General features: G+C 38.3%; 1 protein-coding gene across 1 annotated transcript in view; it reads left to right on the top strand.

Moving 5' to 3' along the window:
• twin (CCR4-NOT transcription complex subunit 6-like twin) overlaps positions 1-23,364 on the top strand; it is an 81,674-nt gene that overhangs the window by 26,981 nt on the left and 31,329 nt on the right. The window lies entirely within an intron of this gene.

The raw sequence follows: 23,364 nt of genomic DNA, 5'->3' as shown, positions 1-23,364 counted from the left end.
TTTATAATAATATATATATTTCTTTTTTTTTTAAGCTTTTGTCGCTTTGTACAGCAAACTGATTGATAAATATCTATTATCAGATATAACTTTGTAAAAAAAGTGTGCCACATTATTCAATTAAATTGACATAAATTTTGATCACTGTATATTAAGTGAAATAAATTAGCTAGAATTATACATGGAATGTTTAAACGTTGCAATAACATTGGATTTCGAGGTTTGCGATTGTCATAACATGTCCGATCATAAATTTGTATTCAGCGGCATGTCATTTGGTTGTATGATGACGCTCGTTGCGCACACATGATATAATACGCCTCACGGACCAAGAATAATGACAATTAACCCTCACTACTCTGAACATTCAAGTACAACGCATGTATAATGATGCTCGACCAATGTACTTTTGCATTTAACTTAGCACTGATAACATATAGCATAAATTTTTTTTTTTTTTTTTCTCTTTTTATGAATAGCGTTTATTCAGCAATAAATTGGTGAAAATATCTGTTATATTGAAAACAAACAAGATAGAAATGGAACACTATATATTAAAGCTTCTCGCACAATTATCACATTATTATAACCTTCTTTGACAACCCTGGAAATTTTCTATAAAAATTTTATCATAATTTCTGTTCTAAAAGTCTGCTTTAAACATAAAAGCTTGCCTTTAACAGATTTATCATTTTTATTTCTTTTTTATCTCAAGTACAAAATATTCTGCATACAATGCGTCAAGCAGGTTTTATATATTAATTTTGAAAAATTACTTTTCATTGTAAATGAAAGTTTTTTCTGTAATATTATTCCGACAAAGCTACCTTTTTAACGAAACGCTTTCCATTTATAACAGCTTTGCATTGATGGCTCGCGTACATTTCACTGGCACTGATATGACGTTTTAATCCATTTATCGTATTCATTGCACAAATACGAACGCTTTTATCTTAATAAATTTGATGCGAAAAGCTCTCCTTTCACGAGCTATGCGGATTAAAATTGTAAGCGATTATTGCGGCAATAAAAAGCTAAACGCTGATAACTGATAACAAATTGAAAATTAAAAGCCACCAATTTATATAAAATTGGTTGTATTTTATGTGAAATTATCTCGTTTTTCAATTACTAACCGTTAATAAATTTGTCAAGCCCTGTCTTGTTAAAATAAAACATTTACAGAGAGACAAATTACTTGAATTTGCCGGACGAGAAAAAAATTTTCCGCGTTTTTCTTTTTTTTTTCTTTTGCGGGCGGAACATTTTACGCTATCCACGAAGCGAATATTTCATCTTTGAAGCGCCGCTAATTAATTTGGCGATGCGTGCGGGCAACCATAAGCTCTTTGCAGAAGCTGCTCATATTTCGACCTCGCTAGGGAATTAAAACTAGTTTCAACTTACGTATATCTCATTTGATAAAGTTATTTTGATCAGAACGAAAATCTTGGGTTTTTTCACGATCCTTATTTATCTTTTTGACTTGGTGCTATTCATACTGTAATCTCGTAAAATTCTAAATGACTAAATTTGATGTATATTTATTACACATATTATGTAATGTATTTACCACTTATATCTCGAAATGTTTTATTATTTAATTTATGTGTATATTTGTACGAATTGACTATTTTGTATAGTTGCATTTTTGAATCCCTTGTTTTTCGTTGGCGGTTTAGCCAAAATATAACGCGTGTGATGTAAAACCGATGCTCTTGCAAATGCACTCGAAACGAACAACGAACGCGACGCGGTAACATCCGTCGACGACACCGCGAGATTAATAAATAATCATTAGGTGGCAATAAATAGCCCGCGTGTCCGAAGGGACCGAACCGCGTGCACGGATGTCTCTAATTATTAATAGCGAGAGCCAGAAGCGCCGCCGCGGACGTGGAGAGATCGTCGCGAGGAGCGCGCTTCGTGCCGGTCGACAATTTATGATTTCAACGCGACTCAAGCTGCAACGGCACATTCTATCTGCTGCACATTCGCCAGAATACGTCTCTATGCATCGCACCGCAGCGCAGCGCCTTGATGCTTCTCTATCGTAACCGCTGAATGTAAGGCTGAATATGAATGCGTGAGCATGACGTACTGCCAAATTTGCGACATAACTAAATTTAATAATATATTTTAATTGTATGAATTATTAACGTATAAAATATAGACAGCAGATTCTTTCGTTTGAGTCGGAGGCTTTTAAGAAATAACAGTAACATTTCTTACATATAATCATGTTAGTTTTCACGATTAGTACATTGATTGTTAGATCAACTATATGCATTTTTCGCAAACAATTTTTTTTGTTGAATCGGAAACTTGTATCGATTAAACATAATTTTCGTAAAACATACGAAATATGAAGGCCTTTTTAGGTAAAAATAGCAAATTTATATTATTCATTAGGTTGATAAATTCAGTCGATGCGTCAATACAATTTTGTTCGACTGCATTTAAAACGGAATTGAAATGGAACGCGATGACATCGATCTGCTTTTCGGGGATTTTCTCTTTCCGTTGTTCGACATCAAATGATCCGCGACCCATTACTTGAGATCCGGAGTTACGGTCGCGAATTGACAAGGGCCATTCGCGATGCGCGTGTTCGTCTCCTTTATAGTACATGGCTGTGCTGCCATTAGAGGAACTTCATTACAATTTGATCGAATTCCGCGCGAAACTGCTCCACGCTACGTTCCGACAGCATAATTGATAACAACGGCAACGGTTACACGGCTATTAGTTAGTTTCCGCCTAATTTACGGAATATCTCGAATTCAACGTTAAATGCCGCCGTAGTCTCTGTATGTATGTGTATGCGGTAGCGACATAGATATTACGATATAAATGCCGCCGTCATTACGAGAGGGACCGTAACGAATATATTTCAGTTCCGTTATTATCGAATCCGTTATCGCTTCGCCATTGAACGAGTGCGTTCGATGCTCGCCACGTGATCGTTAATATAATCGCGTAAATTATTCCATTGTAGTTACTTAGTAAAGTACGAGATGCGTGTAGCGTGCAACGCGTTAAATGGACGCCGCTGTGCGGGCTTTAATGCATTTGATGCGCCCCCGGAGGCCATCGGCCGCGACTGCGCCATTACAATTGTTAAAATCGATGCTTCACGATAGCGAAATTCGACAAGGCTAATTGCGAGCAAACGTTATTGCGAATAAAATTTTATCGCTTTCGTCAATATTAGATTACAATATTTTATTCTGCGGCGAAAGAACATTTCGAGATATTTTTTTTAAATAACAATGATAAGTTGAATTGAGATCGTAACACGCATTTGCAACATTTTATTTTGCCCCAGCTTTTACTCTGCGTGAGAGGAAAACCGCGCTAGGTGGTAAAATGCACCCCGCTCGACCCTCGAAGGATTAATTATGTGCATGGTGCGCCGCACGGAACGAGGCGAACAAAAATCGCGTTTCCTCGTGCGGGAACTTGGCTGAAAGCAAACCTGTTTACCCTATTTACATATAAGCTTCTTGTTTGTCTGTTTACGTATTTCCCGCCGCGACGAAGCGGAATGCGCTCCGATGAATGCGGTTGCCGTCCCAGTTTCCTATTCTAAACGTACTTTATCAAAAGCTCTTGCACTTTGAATTGCGTTGTGAAACTTTCGCAACTTTTTCGTAGCCATTTTTAATTTATACAAAAGTCGATTTTATGAACCTAACATTGTGATGCTAAAGATTATGTTAATCCTGCATCACATGCATGCAAAACGTCAAATGTTAAATTATTCTAATTTTAAAAACTCTAACAGTTAGCTCGTTTTTTTATTCTTGTACTTTTAGTTTTTCACAATATAACTCTGGATCTTTTTGTAAATATTTTTTTCACTATAATATATCTTAAAAAAGAATTAATACACTTTATTTTTATTCTAAATACTTTGTATAATTTGCATTTTAGACTCCCTTGCCGCAGTGCCTTTTCATATGCCGTCAACTATTCAAACGCGAAAATCTCATGTTACCAATATCATACAACCAAAAGCAAAGATAGACGAGGGCTATTAGTGGATAATGGCCGTCGGTTCTTTTTCCTCTCGACTTGATTGCCGGAATCGTTAGGACGTGTCTCTGGCAGTTAACAGCTGTGCTTCGGTATCATTCTCCCGGAACAGCAATCGTCGGTTAAACACAGACTGCGTGTACTACGATTGTTCTCTCCGGGTTACTGCGTAACGCTGACCGGGAATTTGGCTTTTGTACCACCGACACTTGGTCTGTGTCACATCAATGCTTTACGAGATTTATACAAAATGAATTAACTGTGACGAAGAATCGAGAACGAAAACAATTCCGTATTTTACTAGAAGGAATTACTCTTGAAAATTTAATTAAACAATCTTTTTTATAATCAGAATTATTTCTTTTTTTCCAAGATTTAATTAATGTTGATTCTATTTTTTATCAGAACTACACATTTTTTCCGCCTTCTCATTATGAAAACTCTTCCTCTTTATTGTTTCGGTCGAAAAAATTCCGTATATCCTTGTGTGCCATCCAGTAGTTTCAACCTTCGACGCAATTAGAACGTTAGTGTTACTGCGACCCGCGCAATAATGCATAATGTGCATGATGCGTAATGGAACGACCGAAGGTTCTCTTTCGTGCAGAACCGCACTTTCGTCATCGCCTCGTTTTGCCTGGAAAGAATTCGCTCGTTCGCTCAACGAGTGTAAAAATTAGCGGCCTCGTAACTCTTAAAGAGCTGTGTGGTGCGTGATCCATTGAATCTCCAACCACCTTCTACCTACATTCAGCTTCACGCAGTTATCCTTGAGTCTCTCACTGTCTTGCCTGTGTGACCCATTCCACATATACAAGATATTCCATTATCGCCAAATGTAATTTTAATGACATTTTGACATTTTAACAAAAGATTCTTTTAAGGTTTGGCATCGAATTTTCCTTAAGAAATTTATTAATTTTTAAACATCAATGTCGGTAAATTAATACAATTCTTCATACAATTTCTTACAATTATTATACAATTTTTACCGACATTCAATTAAATAAAATTTATTTATGATTAAGTGGAGAAGAAAATTTTATTACATACTTGTAGCCCTAAAGCACGAAAATATACTTTATTTTACGTTAAATATCTTTTCGTTGGAACTTTTCGCAAAAATTTAATATTTTTTTACAAACGCGGTCAAAATTTCATACACTGTCGGTGGCACATTTTATGGAGACATATTCGAGAACACGTTGAAATGATAAAAAAAACAGCGACGCTAAAATATTTTGCTGTCTCACCGTGCGATATGGTAGAGAACAAAAAAAAAACTTACCGAAACGCTACTGTTTAATTGATCAGACGAATTGCGTCCACAATTACATCCACACGAGCGCGGGGTATCATCAGTCGATTCTCAACCCGACCAATGGAATTGGTTGCCGTGATTTAGTCGCGTTTAACGTGGCGATCTCCCAACCCTATCAATCGCGCTTCACGCGACTCGGCCTTGTTAAATCGTAACGCGCGAGTTATTGAATAATATATCGATATACATCGGTATTCGTCAATGTTGCGATATTCGCGATAGCTTAACCGCTGTCGATTGTCCAAAGTGACATAGCCTAATGCATTTTAGTGCGGACCGACAATGCATCGACAGCCGACTATGTGTTAATCCGCGACAACTATAAATCATTTCGCGCAGCGAGCAGAAATTTGACGATTTTATCAGACGTAATCAGACAAATGTAATTAAATATGGGTGAAGTTATAATTAATGAAGAGCTGGAAATGTTGCGTAGTGAGATAAATTTATATAAAAGAGAATTATAATAATGTTTCCTCGTAATCATGAAAAAAAATATTTTACATACAATAATTAAAAATTTTCTCTCATAATTATTAGAAAATATTTTATTTTTGTTACGACCAATTCTTATTGTGAATTTGTATTACAGTTATATCGTATTACCCAGAACATGCGGAGAGAACGTTAAGTGGCAAAGATATAATCATTGAAATTGACGTTTTTTAGATGACGTTATTAATTATTTATTTGAGATAAATATTAATCTCTCGGGAATCATTCTGAAGTTATCAAAATGTATTATCAGGAAAAAGTAGGGAATTCCACACGTCGCCATATTTGGCGATCGATTGTGTATAGCCGTATAAAGCGGAGAAAATCCCGGACGGATTTAGTGGCGAATAACAAATTCGACGTTAATCCACGTTTGTCTTCGCTACGAAGCTCGATCGGCGGTACGTATTCAATTTATTATCCGGCGTGAAATGATTAGGGCAAGAGAGTCGCGTGTTCGTCGTTTTGCGGATGTTTCGTATACGAGCGCGTAATTCAGAACGTAGCAGCAACGGTGCCTGTAACCGTGGCGGATTTAATCGGGAAATCCCATTGGAAACGTTTCTGTAATTGATCTCCGGTCTCGCTCTCGAAGTAAATAGCCGCGCGCAGCGCGGGGTCCGTAACGCGGTTACTTTGATCTGTTTTCAAAGTTTCCCTTTACCCGAATGGAACGAGTTACCTCGAGCTGCTGCTGCTGCTGCTACTGCTGCTGCTGCTGCTGCTGCTGCCGCTGCCGCTGCCGCTGCTGCTGCTGCTGGAAATTATATCAAACTAACGACTACTACTCGTTGCTGCCAAGTATATCCCTGCCATCCTTTTGAAGGATGAATTTTGTTCGTTGGAACTTCACGTCCAGACGACGACGGTCGGAAGTATTAATTAAAAGTTGGAAAGAGCCCTCTCGCGCGTCTCGTTCGTTACTCCGTTTTGTCGCTGAGAGATATTAATGCAATGCCACGTGCATTCGCCGTAAATTTCTTTTCCGCGATATTTCGTTAAAGTCGTCGTCGCTAGTTTACATTTCGAATCGCTCTTTCGCAGTCCATAACGCGACGATTATTTCTCCATATCTCGCATACTGCGTATCTTTGGTTACATCTAAATGCTTAAATAATTGGTTAATTTTCCGAAATAAATAAGATCGGGCAACTAAATGGATAACTTAAAATAAGTATCTCGTAACTCATGAAATAAAGATGAGACTTACGCCGTGATAAGCGGACGGAAATTATCTCCGCGTAGGATATCCACCATTCCGTAGAAAGCCGTGCAATTTACGCCATAATGCCGATCCTAAGCGCCGCACACATGTACACACATACATACACACACACACGCACACGCACACACACACACATACACAAATTCATACACACGCAAGGCAGGGGAATTATTCTCAGGGATTGAAGCTCTTCATCCGCAGTAATAAGATATTAAAGCGGGGCCGTAGATCGCCGTTGGAACGACGTCCTTAACGTAATGCCTGGCGTATAAACCAGAGACGGCAGGCCGAGACGTAGATGCGGTCAGATGTCCGAGATTAGAACAATGAGATATACCAGCTCACTAAAGTCGGCCGAGTTAGCGGCAGAACGACAAAGAAGGGGGGAAAGAGAGAGAGAGAGAGCTTCGTTATCTGATAGCGGCCGGCTATTTTCTCGCATTAAGATCCGCCGGGATAACAAGTGCCTAACTTTACGTTCATCTTGCACCATCGATGCTATTTGACAGATGAGGACAACAAAGTACATGAACCAGTTTTTCGACACGTAATCAAAAATTTGAGATCTTACCTTTTATTCTCTCAATCTGAGAATGGGTGTGTGACTTTTTTTAAGGAAAAGCTGCGTGGATTGATTTTATACGACTATTTGATAGAAATCGCCGTTGCTAACAATATATTGCATATTACAGATTTCGTTTTGCGTTTTGTTAGTATTTGAAAAATGACAAATACTGAGAAAATAAAGCAGGTGCATTTAAACGGCTTGGTATTATCATCGGTAATTGTTTAAAAAACTTTCACGCGACCTATCCCCGTTAAGTTAATTATAAGAAGCAATATAGACCGCTGACTATAGTATGTGTCGCAGTTCACCGTGCACTACATACGTCCACAAACGTGCGTTCGTCACACGCGTGCTTGCCAAACGCAACGTACTGCGGCCTTTCGCGCGAAGGGGCGACTTTACCTTACAAAACGCGGGCCAATGGCCATAAATCGCGCACGCGAGACGACAAAGCGGCGGTCCTGTTGCCGCGTGAATTATTGGATACGCTGCTTGCGAACGGCAGAGACCCGTACGCTCTCCTATTGCCGTTGGAAAAATCGACGCGGTCCGAATTCTGCCCTCTTCTTTTTTCCTTTCTATTTTCCCCTGGGGGCTAGCTCTTTCTACCCTCCCGGACCATCGGCTGTTTTCTCTTTTATATTTTTTTCACGACGCCAAGAGAACGACATGATAGGCAGTATCGATTATCTATAGGCTGCGAGCTGGCGTTGTGCCATTAATGTCTGGAAAATCGCTCGTCGCTTCGCGAGGAAAAAGGAAGTCGGCGCAGGGGGGTGGAGAGACCACTTTGAAACTTTGTTCCTTATGCAAATGCCGCCGTCGCGCGGTCGATACATTGATTCTTCCGGGAAAGCCAACAGCTCTTTCTATTGTCAACCGGAATAAATGGTGATCTTCTTGACTTCATCCGATCGTAGCTCGCCAAAACTTTCTTACATCACAAACACGTTTCGCGTTTCCCATCGTTTCAATTTAGATTTTATCTTTGAGTATTTTCTATTTCGCCTTGTGTAGATTCATAATGATAAGTCTTTATCTACTCTTGTACAGATAATTTTACTTACATTTTATTAATACTAAAGAGAAGAGCATGCTATTATCATGTCAGGTAAGTTCACGTTTTGTTTAATAAATATTTCTCTTAACATTACTGGGTTTTATTTCTATTATTTTTTATTATAAGAGTAATATAACTATGACTCTGATTGCACTAATATTATAACGAGAAATAAAATGTTTAGTTTAATTTTTAAACTTTATTAATATTTTAATACATTGGTTACATTATAATAAAAATTTTGCGATTTTATTTCTATATATTTATATTTTCATTTTTCCTATTTATACTATAATAAGATAAGATGGCATGATAATACTATATATGCTTTGCTCTTTAGTTTTTCTTGTTTCCTTTTCTCAGGCAGTCTTTCCATGCCAAACTACATTCTCCTGATTTTCCTCGTGTGCGTTTTTGCTCGCCGGCGTGTGCATTTCGTGGCTAAAGAGAAACGTACTGTGTCGTACGTTGGACCCTTATCTCGCAGCCAGCCCGAGGGCGACCTCTCCGTCGTACTTTGTTCCTGTCGGGACTTTATCTAGCGTGGCTTAAATTTCGCGGAAAATCATCGTCGCACGAACGATTTCGAATCAGGCAGTTGCAGGCAAAACTTAGTAACCTAATAACTGCGTGTTCACTTCCGATAAGACTATCTTTAATCTAACGATATCTCGAGGTGACCGTGAAAGTTTCCACAGATATCTCGTTGCAAATTCCAACATTTTGAACACACCAAAATTTAACAAAAAACACTACTTTGCAATATATAAAAATTTGCCACAAAATTTGTAATTTTAATTTCAATGGTATTGAAAGAGTTCAGTTAATCGAAAGTTAAATGAAATATAGTTAAACTAATATACATATCTTAGTTTTATTTATACTTAACGAAGCATTTGATTTTTGTTACAGGTAAGAAACTCGTGAGAAACTTGAGTTGCTGATTTATTTTTGCAGCGGTAGGGCGGGAAACTTGTGAGATATACAATATCTTTCTATCTTATACTATATATATTTATTTGCAATTTCATTATGCGTCACATTAACAGAACTATATATGGTCTACATTATAATTAATGTGCGAGATGAAAAAAAATTGCGCGTAGAGAGGAAACTGTAAGTACTCATTATCTTTTATCGCAGATATTAAATTGGCATTCGTAGTACACGCACGCTTTTATTATACATTTTATCATAGATAAGAGTCTTTCATTCTGCATCGCTGTACTAAAAAAATAGTGTAATATTTACCGTCAACAATCTCGTTTTATCCGTCGCATTCTATTAATTCGGTAATTTCTGCTCAACGCGAAAATAGTCGGTGTACACGAATATCTATGAATGCAAGGTGTTTCTCGAAGTCGCTTGATTAGAATCGCTCTTTCGCTCGAACAAGGAAATCGCGATAATTTCCGCGTTCCGGACGTACCTCCTGCAGATGTGGACTCGCATTAACTTCACCCGTTAGATTACATTACCTGCAAGTCTTGCATCTGATGTGCTTCTCTTGCTTTACTTCAAAATAATTATAATAATTATTAATATTGTTATTAATTTTGAAATTTTTGAAAAAATACGTTTCAAGTTTATTAAAAAATAACTCGTCGCTATTATTAAAAAAAAAAGAACAAAGTTATCCGTACTATATCCTTATATAGGAATACTCTTAACATACAAAATATTTACGCATTTTCCAAGCTAGATCAGCAACATCCAAACAGTCCATCGCCGATGCAAGCTCAATCGGTCGAATGCAATAATTCCCTAAACGAAGCCATTTCATCTCGTCTCCGGCACATTCGCGCAAATCCTCTTCGATCTACTTACAAGGACGACAAGCCTCTCGATATCGACCGTCGTCTCGTTTTTTCTCCCGTTTCTAAGATTATTAGCGATTTAATGGAAAAACAATTTCAGATACCACTTTATTCCAAAAACTCATCGTTTAACAATCATCGCCATCGATAGGTTAAGATAAAAACTATATTTTTACTATTTATTATATATATTTAATTTTATATATCGCTTTGTTATTACAAATTGCACGTCATATTGATGAATTTGCATTGAACAGCGTGAATATCTTTTAGACACCAGTAATTCGCGCGATGATAGATTCAAGTTAGCATTCAATGATATACGCGTCAACAGTACGAAATTATCAAATAACACGTACATTACAGGCGATTGAATTATCGAATGACAATTCAGGCTGTTTTCTTTTAGCAAAGTTTTATATCGTTCATTGCTTTGTGCAAAAGCTGAATCGAGTATATCCTGCGGTTTCATTCTAATTGACTCGATAATTGCACGCTTTGAAGGCGAGTTGCAGCCGTTCTTTCATCCCGTCGTCTCAAACGAGACGTCTTTGATACTTTTATCTCAATATCTCTCGATGCTATTCAACGCTGGGAAACGCTAATGATCGCCCATGCAGAGCCTAACGAGATAATGTGTTATCATCGCCGATCAATTGGACTGACATTAATTCGAGGTTTGCTTCTTTACGCCGGCACCTCTCACGGGGCCCGGTCGCGAATTAAAGCGCTTAATTATGTTACCAAGCTTATTCGAGAGACCTTACCGCCAGCGCGCATAAGATTAATAAAACAAGGCTTGCAGGATTACGTTGACAGATCGACAGGTTACTTGCCGCGACTCTCCGAGTACAACCTGTAATTGCATTTTTCACGCATCGTTATTATATCGATAATTACATTAGAATGATGCTGTCAAACTACTAATGCAATTTCTAAAATGCTCGAGTTTATCTGGAAAAAAAATCGAATCTGCAAATAAAAAATAACGTAATAGAAATGTCGAACAATATACAAATATCTTAATTTGTTTTCGCGTTCAAAGCTCCACACGCACTTTAAATACATAATTAGGTATTCAAGTTCTTTTTTTATTTATTGTTTTAAGGCAAACGATTAATATTGACGTAATTTCTTTTTACTCACTAGCAGAGAAGAGATTAAAGTTCATATAACCGGCAATTATTATGGAGAAACGGTATGATACGGCAAATCGATCGATCATCGTTGCAATGACCGTCGGAACTTAAAAACGATCGCTTCTTTGCGAAATTCTACATGTCTATCACCGCCGTGTAACCTGCTCCTGCAACAAGTTGCACCGAGACTCGCTCTAATCAGGTGTAATTACGCGCGCAGCGTTTCGATCGAACGCGCGAGATGTGTAGCATCACAAATGGTGATTCGAGAAAGAGTTGTCCAGACGAGCGACGATATTGTATATATTGCAAGTTTATCGCGGAACATTACTTTTATAATAAGTCCACACGTATCAAATATTCTAAAAAATTAACGCAACGATAATAAAGCGATAATTTTATGAAATTTTAAAAGAAATATTGACGCACATTTTCGGCAAAGTCTTTTGTCAAGACGAACAAAAAAACTTTTTTAACTTCACAAGTTAGGACTCGTCTTTTTCAAGACGAGACTTTGCTTTACTTCATTTATAATGATAACAGCTTGTAAGGTTTTTTCTTTCTTTTTTTTTTTACTTTTTCCACTTATAACAATTTTTTTAATGTTTGAAAAATTATGTTGAACGCGCTTTTACGTGGCTGAATAGACCTTGTCAGCAGCCGCAAAGAATATGTGCGAAAGCAAAGAGAGTTGCAAATCCGACGGAGAAAATAAAAGCCTTGAGCTCGCGGAGAAAAGCCGACGTGTTGCTGAAGGCAAGAGGGACTGCGAAGGAAAGGAAAAATATGTCCGCCCCCGGGAATACAAAAGTCACCCCCATCCAAGATCATCATCCACCACCCGCGCCAGTCAATCCCCAACTATGCCAAACGTGTTTTCGCCGCATTCGCTTCCCCGTCTCCTAATGTGATGTGAAAATTTGATAGAGATCTCTTTGCGCTGCAGAAATCAGGAGTCGCTCTTAAAAAGCTAAGAAGATATACATACATATCTGCTCAACTACCGAATATTCTCGACAACTAGCCGAGCGAGCTTTCGAAAAAAAATATTTTTGCTTGGAGACCGCGATTGCGAGAGATAAGCCAAGTAGCGAGATTATTTTTGCACGGATATTTTTTCAAGTACCGGTATTTATGCCGCTGTCAGTGTTTGTAGCTGCGAGCAGCGAAAATATTTTTAGTACGGTAAATATTTGCTTCTTTTTTTCCAGGCACACTTTTTTTGACTTTTACATCGCGAGTCCTCGAGCGTTCTCGTATATATGAAAATAATGACGGTGTCTTCGCTTTGGGAATAAAGGTAGGATAAAGGGGAAAAGGGGGGGATGCTTTAAGTGAAGCATTGGAAGCCCCCGAAAGAAAATTGTATAACAATTGCGGAAGTACGCAAAAGTTCTCTGGGTCCCGTCGCCGCCGCCGCCGCCGCTAACTACAAGCGACTCTGTCTCTCTCGTTAAAACTTTCAAAACTACTCCGGATGATGCAAATTACGCGTCCGCTTCCGGCGAGCGGGAGGAGCGGAACGCAACCGGTTGGTCGGTGAGAGCGAAGAGGATTGTTGTAACAAGTTCGCGAATTGTTCGAAAGAAAATACGAATTACGCTCGCTCTGGCGTAATGTCGCTGGGTTGTTAGACGAGAACGAGGAAGCGGTTAGACAAATATGAGAGTATCCTTGTAAAGAAAATTTGCAGCCGCGCAGCCGAGCGTTCTTCTCCGTAGTATTTCATTCTTTTTATATCGCGTTATATATACGCAAGACTCAATCGCATCTCAGTTCTTTCAGTATTAAATTAATTAGCTTGAATCAGTTTACCGAATAACAAATTCGCCTCTCTTTTACCGTTGTCGCTAAGTAATAATTATTATTCACAATTACAAATTACATTTGAACGAGACGGAAATTTGTTCGATTTCCAAGTTTTATTGTAATGCTTTACAATGAAGACTGAATGTCGCGATGTTACAAGCAACATTGTTATACCGTCCACCGTGCGTGTCACGGCGTGTCCTGACGTCACGTGAAAATGGACCCTTTAAATTCTGCGCGGCGCCCTTTCGGCCTTGAGATGCGCGTGCAGCATTAGTATGCCACTGCCGTGTATAACACAGGCTTGGCATATACGGCGAACTCCTTGCTCCACGCTGTAGAGCTCGAGCATTATTCTGAAATATGACGCCAAATGCCATTCGCCTCCGGTTACACCCGTAGCTTGCTCGCTCCGCCAGACGAGTTACGATTTCGCATAAGCGAAGCGCGATTTCCTCTACGAGAGAGGGCTTTAAATAAACCTCCAAGAAAAAGAATGAGGAATTATACAGATCGCGCGCGCTGTTCGTCTTTCGAAATTTTTAATGCAACGAAACTCGATCGATCGCAAATACACTACGTAGGCGCGAATTTATTAATATATATTTTTTATTATTACAATTGTTATTGTATAAATTATAGTAGGATAAATAATAATACCAAGTATTTGTTATTACAAAATTGTGATTGAAATTACATTTTTATATTTATACGACTTTTTGCTAGTCACAATCCAAAGACACATCCGTGAACTTTATTTGCGAACCCTAGAGTGACTTCATTCGTTTTCCTGGATTATGGCCCGGGAGACCAAGGTTCTTCCAAAATTATCTTGGAAGACATATCTTCGCCGCGTGCTCGTGATAGTCCGAGATATAGCCGCGAATGAATTCGTAATATCGGGAGGCTTAGTAGTGCTCGTCGTCCCGCGTCAGATCGCCGGTGAAGTATGGCGGGCGCGCGCGGTCGGGTTAAGCCGGTGCCGAAAAGAAACCCGGATGAGAGCTGCGGTTTGATGAAGATGGTAAGCGCTCGCACATTTTTCTTTTTCTCGTCCCGTGCGAGAGATTTATTATCTCGGACGGCTTCTATTAATGGCAGACCGGCACTGCGATTGTAAAACCGTGTGAATCCGCGCGAATTTCCTGAATAGTCTTTTTTTTTTTTTTTTTACGTGACAAGCTCTTTGTTTCTTAATTAACAATAAGGAAGAAAGGATTAAAATTGATCGTTATTTTTTTCATCAAACTAATAGCTACGTCATGAGAATATTTGCTACGGAAGGAAAGATTGCCTGGCGCGCCTCTGCGAATTAAACGCTTTGAAATGCGTTCATTAAACACGTGGACGATAAAATCGCGACAGATCGAAGACCCATCTCGCGAGTTACCTCAGATCACGAGGGAATTAACGGCGGATAGCATACCTGGAATAGCTGAGTTTACACCTGTGCGCAGTTACTTCCGCGGATTCGATACGCCGACTTAGTCTGACTTACTGGAAGTTACTGCCGAGGCGTATTACCAGTTCTAAGATATAGCAATAGATGTGGAGAGTATCTCTCGCACGGGATAAGGCTCATTTCGCAAGAGAGGCTCGATATCTGGACATGTTGCGTCCACCAAGTGGAGATATTAACATTCAGCTATGAACTCGCCATGAATTGTAAGATTTGCGATACTATTTATTTCATGGTGATGTAAATAACGCGAGCATATTCAAAGAAGATTATCAGTTAGCGAAAGTTAGTAATTGTAGATTATTATGTAAGAGTACTCCATTTTACATAATGTAACGTAAAATGGTACGAGATATCTTCACTTGTGTAAGTGAGCCAACTTTAGACGATGCATAATTCGTGATGAATACGAAGCGGAATTCACTCGTAATTTTATACGAAATATTTAAAGAATCTGACTACATATCAAATATGTATATCATTGATATTAAAATAATGAGTTGAAATAATATTTTAATAATGCATCTAACGATGCTTAAATAATGAATTATTTTTATTAATGATAGTCTTCTTACGGAAGCGGTGATAAAAGATATAGGTACATATATATAAGTACCAGAATAATACGCGAATATAATGCAGAGTTACTTCTTGAACTCATTCCAAGCAACGTCTGTGATTCTAGAATAGGTTTCGGGAAATCTGGTTCCAACGAGAAGGAGGTCGTCTGATAAAGGAATCGTTCGTTCGGTCGATTATTGCCAAATCGACGAGTGGTCCATGTCCGCTCCACATTTTCCGTTTGATTTCCGATTATTATCCGCCTGAAACACGCGCACTTTCTTCCGAATGACGACCAACTCCAAAGCCCGCCTTCGAGTCGAGTGGTTCGCTTCCCGATTGCGACTCCACAGCCAAAAATAATTTAACACTTTCATCGCTTTTATTGATTGCAAATAAAACAACAACCGAACAGGAGAAAAAATGTATGATTTTTCCTGACACGCGATACATTACGCATTTAGATCGACATAAAGTACATTACAAAAAATGCATTGAGAGAAACCACTTTGATGAAAATATTTAATCATAATTATAAATTTTATTTTTCTAGAGAGAAATATCTAAATAAAATTAATTAATAAACTAATAAAGCAAAATAATACTATTAGAACTATATAGTATTACGTGAAATGATTTTTGTTGATCATAATATCGTTATATTATCTGTCAAGAATTTTCCGTATTTGCATTTCCATATTTTTAAATTGCCGAATGATGTACGTAATTATATTCAAAAGAGTTGCAAATTGCGTATTATTGCGATTTTGCTGTGCCGAATTTAAATGTCCGCGTAACTTTTCAGCATGCACCATCGAATGCGGCACGTATACGGCCAGATTAAAAGGGGGGAGGGGGAGATCGATAAAAAAGCACGTCTATATAACCAGAAAGAGCATCCTATCTCGGATTTTCAGATAATAAGGTGCTCCGGTATGCCACGCAGCGCGTTCTGAAAATGGATCGACCCTTTCGAGAGTAATCTCATAAATACGGAGCTTTGCGCCCTCTGGAGCTTTACCGGGTGTTTGATACAAAAAGTAAAGGGATACGAAGCGGTGGAAGGGAATGAGGAGGAAAGTGAAGAAACGAAGAATAGTGACGTTCGGCACTATTTGTCTGTTACTTCTCGAGATCCCGGTAAACGTGACTTACGTTAAAAGCTGAGCTCGCGTGTGAGATTCAATATTGACGTACCCCGTCTACGTATGGGGCACAGTGTATCTTTAAACTGTCACTGACAAAAGAGAATATATATGTAAAAGAGGAAGGTGGGAAAGCGCGAGCGACAGCGTTTCCCACCCCGACGAGAGCTCTTTGCCGCCCCCGCAAAGCTAAAGAAAAAAAAAATGAAGCGAAATGATATAGCGCGAATTTTTCATACTTCTCGTGTTCAATCCTTTTCTTCTCGAAGTCTTCCACTACGGATATTAATTATTACTGCCTGCAAAGTAGATCGGAGGTGTATCAATTATATAATTATGTATGACAGAAGTTCTTTGTCTCAAAGTATTTGCAAAAATTTCTTTCCCAAACAGCGTTTTATTTGTATAAGAATTATTATTACTACTATTTCTTAATGAAGCTTTTGGATAGCAAGCTTTTGATCTTAATCGCAGATACTTTGATCATCATTTAGAGGTTTGAAACACTCGATACTGCAAGGAGATTTTCGCCAGTCATTAATCCATAAAGAAACAGGTAGATTTTTTCATTATTTTACTCGTCTGAACCACTTTGTACAAAAGATACAAAGATCTTTATTTTTAATAAATATTAATTATAAAATTTTTTAAATTTATCACAAAGCCAATGCAAGAAACAACGAGAATTGACGGAAAATAAGAAGCGTGCTCTCAGCTTAAAATTGATTTTAGTTCCGGAAGAAGGAAGATTTGTTTTATTCTTAGCTGAACGCTTTTCCGGCTTTACTGCTAATCAAAGATAAGACAGCATAAGATTATTGCACAGCGATCATCATCGCCTTGATTATGAAGAAAGAAAGGAAGACACTCGTTATTCTAACATACTGATATTTTGACAGGTTTTATTATATTATTTATATCGATTTTGTAACAATTCTGCACGAAAGTATATTATACACTACATTTTTAATTTATTTTTTGAGAAACTTTGAAAGTTAGTAAGTTATAGTAAGTTTGTGAGTAGATTTTAATTTCTTTTTATTAAAATTCAAAGCAAAAAGATAAATAAAATTCAGAAGAGAATCGGGAATAAAACGAAATGGAGAAATATTGAATAGCAACCTTTCCGTCATACTTTTGTCACATATTTTTATCGTAAAATATTTCAGCGTGAAAATGAAATTTCGGAAAATTAAAAAAAAACTGTTATGCATAAAAGATAAAAAGCATGACGCACGAGAGCACAATGCAACAAATACGAGCGCTCAACTCTCGCATCCGGCATTTAATCCGCTATTTGGTAACAATGCAACGTGTTTTATCGAAGCCACCGGGTAATTCTTATCGCGATTTGTCAGAGGTCGTTTATTAGAGGAAAGACATCCGAACCGCGGGAGAAATGCTTCTATCTGTCTGTTTATCGTAAAGGTGAATGTATTTCATTTCTAGCTCACTACTACTATGATGCTCGGTGAGTGCGTGCCACAAATTACCGTCGAGCCAGTAATTATCGTCGGCAAAAAGCGGACTCGTATTTTAATCGGCGCTCAATTAAAGTTTATTGGACTACACGCGATACAATTTATCGTATCGGGGCCTTCCACACTCGCGTTTATATTAATTCCATGACTACAGAGCTGTAACTAGAATCTGTAACAAGCTTATGCATTTCCGATTAGAATTCAAGCGTGGACGAATCTTTTTAGAATGTTTTACATATATAGTGGATAAAAGTACTACACACACAAACACACAGTAAAAGTAATGTATCATATCTAATAAACAATAACAATATTGTCTAAAAATTGGACAATTTTAATTGTTTTTGTTACGAGACTTTTATATTTTAAAAGAATTTAAGAATTTTTATTTTAAAAAGACTTATTTTTAATAATTTTAATATTTTTTATATAAAAATTATTCTGGTGCAAAAATTATATATGTAAATAAACTATCCTTTCAAAATACATAATTAGAAAATGATTATAAAATAGAACAAAATTAATGATTTAAAAATTATTTTTTAAATAAAAATTGGCGAGTGTTTTTTTAGGTTTTTTTTTTATGGGTACCAATTTTACCGCGTTATAATCACGACACTGAGAGTGCAATAACAATTTTCGCTGATGTCAAGCGAGTCATTCGTTTCCTTCGCAGCAACGATGCTAGCCCTTTAATAAGGTAGACAGCGCGCAATTACCGCGCGATCAACATACCGGAGAATTGTTAGTGTAACCAGACGAGAATTAAGGCAAGCATGTCGCAGGATGCACATGTCGATAGTTTCCTCTCATTGATTCGCAAGTTTTTACTTTGTACAGACATCAGAAGGGATGTGCCCCGATAATTTTCCCCGCCCGGCTCGGCGAAGGATATTTATGCGCAGTGATTATGTAGAAATAACACCGGGCGAGTCACGAGCCGCGATTAAAATATCTAATTGAATGTATGATTAACGAACCCTGTCGATTTGTTGTAATCGATTACACTTGGAGAGACCACCGTGAGACCAAGCAGAGTCCTTTCGTACATGGGATATCGTAAATATAAGCCGACGTTTTTATTGTTAAACGATAATGTGTAAACGTTAAATTTTTATTGAGATGCCGAATCATTAATTGTTGTTTTGTTTACAATTACAATATTAATTATAATTGAAATGAATTGAAAATTGGAAGAGTTTCGTAAATAAATTTTCAGGAGAGCAAATAAATCGTAACATCATCCAATTGAAACATGCTATCTAATTTAGAAGAGAATGACAGAATGGATTATTCGTATTCAGAATGGATATATCGCACATATATATATAGATAAATAAAAATATTAATTTTCTCTGTGTCGAATTATTGTATCTTCGATTTTTTACGCCCGGAAATAAAACACGCTAACGTAATTGTATTAAATTTTTTCCGCGGCTCGGCCGAACCACATCAAAGAGCGTAATATCGTAAACGATCTGCGCGAAACTTAAATTTCAGTAACAGCGATTATACTTCGTCGAGATGGACGCGGGGAAAATTGTAATTCCGATAAAACAAGGAAAGAAAGAACAAAGTATACAACAACGGTGCACAGATTTAGCTCCCCCCCCCCCCTCCCTCCTCCTCATCTCTTACTTTATTTTCGCTCGAATTATACGGTTCCGCGGGCTTGATAAAAAGCGTCATGATGGAGCAATTTCTAGATTAAAGAGACACGAGGCCACAAACTGTTTTGCGGAATTGTCAGCAGCGTGCTATTAAGATTTTAATATACGCGTGGGGAATTATGGAAAAGACGTGGTAGAGAAGATTAAATGCGTTCTAAATGAAATAAAAATGCACATAAATTAAAAACCTTAATAGCTTTAACAATTTTCTCGTAAGCTATAAAATAAGTGCATTTTGAAAACGTCGGAGTTAAGTTTCAATTTAATTCTTATCTACGCTTCGTACATAATTCTTTATTCAGAGAGATAAGTAAAATAAAAATTTGGCAATAAAATTTTACATTATTCAGTTATTCTGTCTTATTACATTGTAATATTCTAGATATATATATTTTTGAAAAAAAGTAAAAGTGAAGAGTAAAACTTACATGTTTGTTTGTTTCCGCATGCAGACTTGAATCAGTTATCTATTTATATATATATTTCAAATTTCAAAACTAAATAAAAAAAATGTTAAGTATATCTATATATATATGTATATATATATCCTTTTCAAAACACCATGCATTTTTCTTTGCTTTAATCATCTAGAAGCTTTACTTAATCAGAATGTCAATTCGCGAGACCGAAACGTCTCAATCCGCGAGACGTTAATTATTAAGGCGAACGAGTTAGGGCGCAGAGATCGTTTCCCATGACGGCGGAGTGAAGGTTCCAGGAAAACGAGCGTCGGAGTTTGTAGGAGGAAGAGAGAGAGAGAAACGCGCGCCCGACGCGCGATAAGCGTACACGAAGTGAAGAAGCTCGAACACGTTGTACCGGGAAAATTACGAGAGCCGTCTCGGCTAGCTACGTATCGCGCACGGGCGTCTCGACGGGAGATCTTAATTGGGTTTGTAAGACCCCACGGAATGCGGACGACGGACAGCTTTCGCGTAATTGTTTCCGCACATACCTACGCTGCTACGTGAATCGTACCATAATCGTACTTTTTCCCTCCCTCTCACTGTCTCCTGAACCCCTAATATTTCTTTTTTGCATCAATTATATTTTACTTCCTTTTCCAATTATTTATGTAATAATACTTATTTATTTTATTTTATCCTTGTAAAATGGACGCTGGGGTCTCGCAATAAGATTGTAAGACGTTTAGAAGTAAGAACTTATTGCGAAAATTTGTGATTCTACATTAATATACATATCTGTTATGCAATCTCACGATCTCTCTTCGGGCTGGTTGCTCGACTTTAAACTTAATACTCATCTCATAATTCATATATTGTAAGAGGCTTACTGTACGTTTTGGAATAGCCGTCAAGAGTCTATCGTGAATATTAAAGTTATACAAAATTAATCATCGAATATTACGATGTTAGGCTTGACGATTTGAACGCCATAAAACAGTGTGACGTAAAAGACTTGGACTTTACCTTACGTTTAGGAGCGGCCGCTGTTGGTTACCGCGATACACTCACCCTAAGCCGCGCATTTAAATTCATTGAAGCCAGAAATACAACGTCGAATAAATCGCCGCGATGTCAACCGCGACGTGAAATACGTCCCTTCGCATGCCGCGCGCGGCTTTCTCTCTCTCTCTTGCTTGTCGCCTATATTATCCCACGCCAATGTTCCCGGGGGCGCTATCTCTATCTTCTCGCCAGCGGCTCCCGAGGGAGCGAAATAGAATTCTCAGTTTCAATTCTACGATCTCTCCCCCTCTTTCCCTATCCCGTTTTCCGTCGCGTTGAGATAGACCAAGACTCGCCAAGGATCGTCGTCACCGACCCTTGTCGTAGTATCGCGATCCCACCTCCGTTTTCTGCCCCCGCAGGGCAGATATTTTATCGGGGCCGATCGATACGTCGATACGATGATCTCCGAATTCTTCCTCAAGCGCTCTTATCGCCGAGCGCGAAATATTGCGCGGATAATGACAAGCTTGGTCGAAACGAGGCAACTGTGAGCGGAAAATTCTGCAGGGAATGGTACACATTTGGACATTTTCCTCTTTTGTATCGAGTGCAAAAGTATTGGTCTTAAGACACTAAATTTAATTCCATTCTTCATTTTTCTTCATAAGAAATCGAGAAAAATAGAATAAAAATAAATAGGAGAAAAGAATAGTGAAGAGAAATAGGAAATTAAATAGCAAGTTTTCCATCTCTTCTTCTATTTAAACGGAAATTTACGCTGCGATTCAACTTAATCCATCATGGTAATTGAGACTTGAAGGCAAACGTTTCATTGACAGTTAACACACTCGAAAATCCCCGGCTTCGATCGTGATAGCGAGAAGCTTCGGCGAGAACGACGGGAACGCGCGATTTCTTGTTTTTGCGCGCATTCAACGCCATCGCGCGAGTTATTCCCGTCCGATTAATCCCTTCGTGCCCGCGGCAGCGGCACTGTGATTGGCACGCATGATTGTAACGCGACGTGTTACGAGCTTCGAAAAGCGTCGGATTAATCTCGATGGACGGCGCGGCGCGATTGAGTTGATCATCCACGCGCGCACGCGAGATAATACAGCAACTTAATGACGATAATCAGTGGAAAGTGACTGCAAATTGCGCACGCTTCGCCGCATTCGAAAAACATGTTATTACATTATATATGCAACATCGCGGCGTGTACGGTTTTACTCTATTCTTGTGCATGTTCTCACATTGCAATAATTTTTATTCGTAGTTTATTCATATTTGCACTTGTATTATCGTTAATCATTTATAATTCTATCTTCAATATTTCCTACATTGTTGTGTTGTTATATTTTATTTTTATCTTATTTTTCACACATATGTAAAATTTATTTGTAACATATCATACATGCATATGTGTACCTTATGTTGAATGTTATCGACGAAGGAGCCATATCCCGCGAGATAATTCCATTTTAATGGAAAGAAGCAGAGGAAGCATCCGAAAGTTATTTGCGAACAGATCCTCGGTGAAATATCGGCGAGAGATCTCTCGCCTCTCGGGAAGATTTCGCGCTCGACCACCGAATAGATTGCGAAACTTCCCCCGCGCCGTAAATAACTCTCTCCGTAGCCCTGAAACAACGAGATTATTCTTGAAACTTGGAGGATATTTCAGAGGGAATCTCTAGAATGCCGAACATAAACGCCCGACAGGTTGACCTATTTTCTTATTATTAAACCTCGGCTCGACACAGGTCCCCTCGCTATCCCGCGCGTAGGATCGCGGAGAGGGCAGATACGCAGGTGCCTTGTGTTTTGTGCTATTTCAAAAATACGACGCCGATCACCGACAACGAAAGTAGCGTCAAGTTTTGCTTCGCACAAACTTTATAGAGCATTTCTTGTGCGACTTGGATACTTACGCTAACCACTAGAAGCTAAAACAACATTCTTAACCACACGACCGTCGCCCGGCCCGACCACAATATCGCATATCTCTTCCTCATTTGCGGTTGCATGTCGCGCAAAAGAGCGCGGTTTGTCGTTAAAAACTGAAACTCGCGGACTAAGGCAGTGACTAAGGCAAAACCATCGACATTCGGGCAACTCGTTCCGCTCCGAAACCCTCGACATCCGACATTAAAATTTCATATCA

The sequence above is a fragment of the Linepithema humile genome, chromosome 7, assembly GCF_040581485.1.
Source record: "Linepithema humile isolate Giens D197 chromosome 7, Lhum_UNIL_v1.0, whole genome shotgun sequence".
Taxonomy (NCBI): Eukaryota; Metazoa; Arthropoda; class Insecta; order Hymenoptera; family Formicidae; genus Linepithema; species Linepithema humile.
This window is presented reverse-complemented; position numbering and strand designations above follow the sequence as displayed.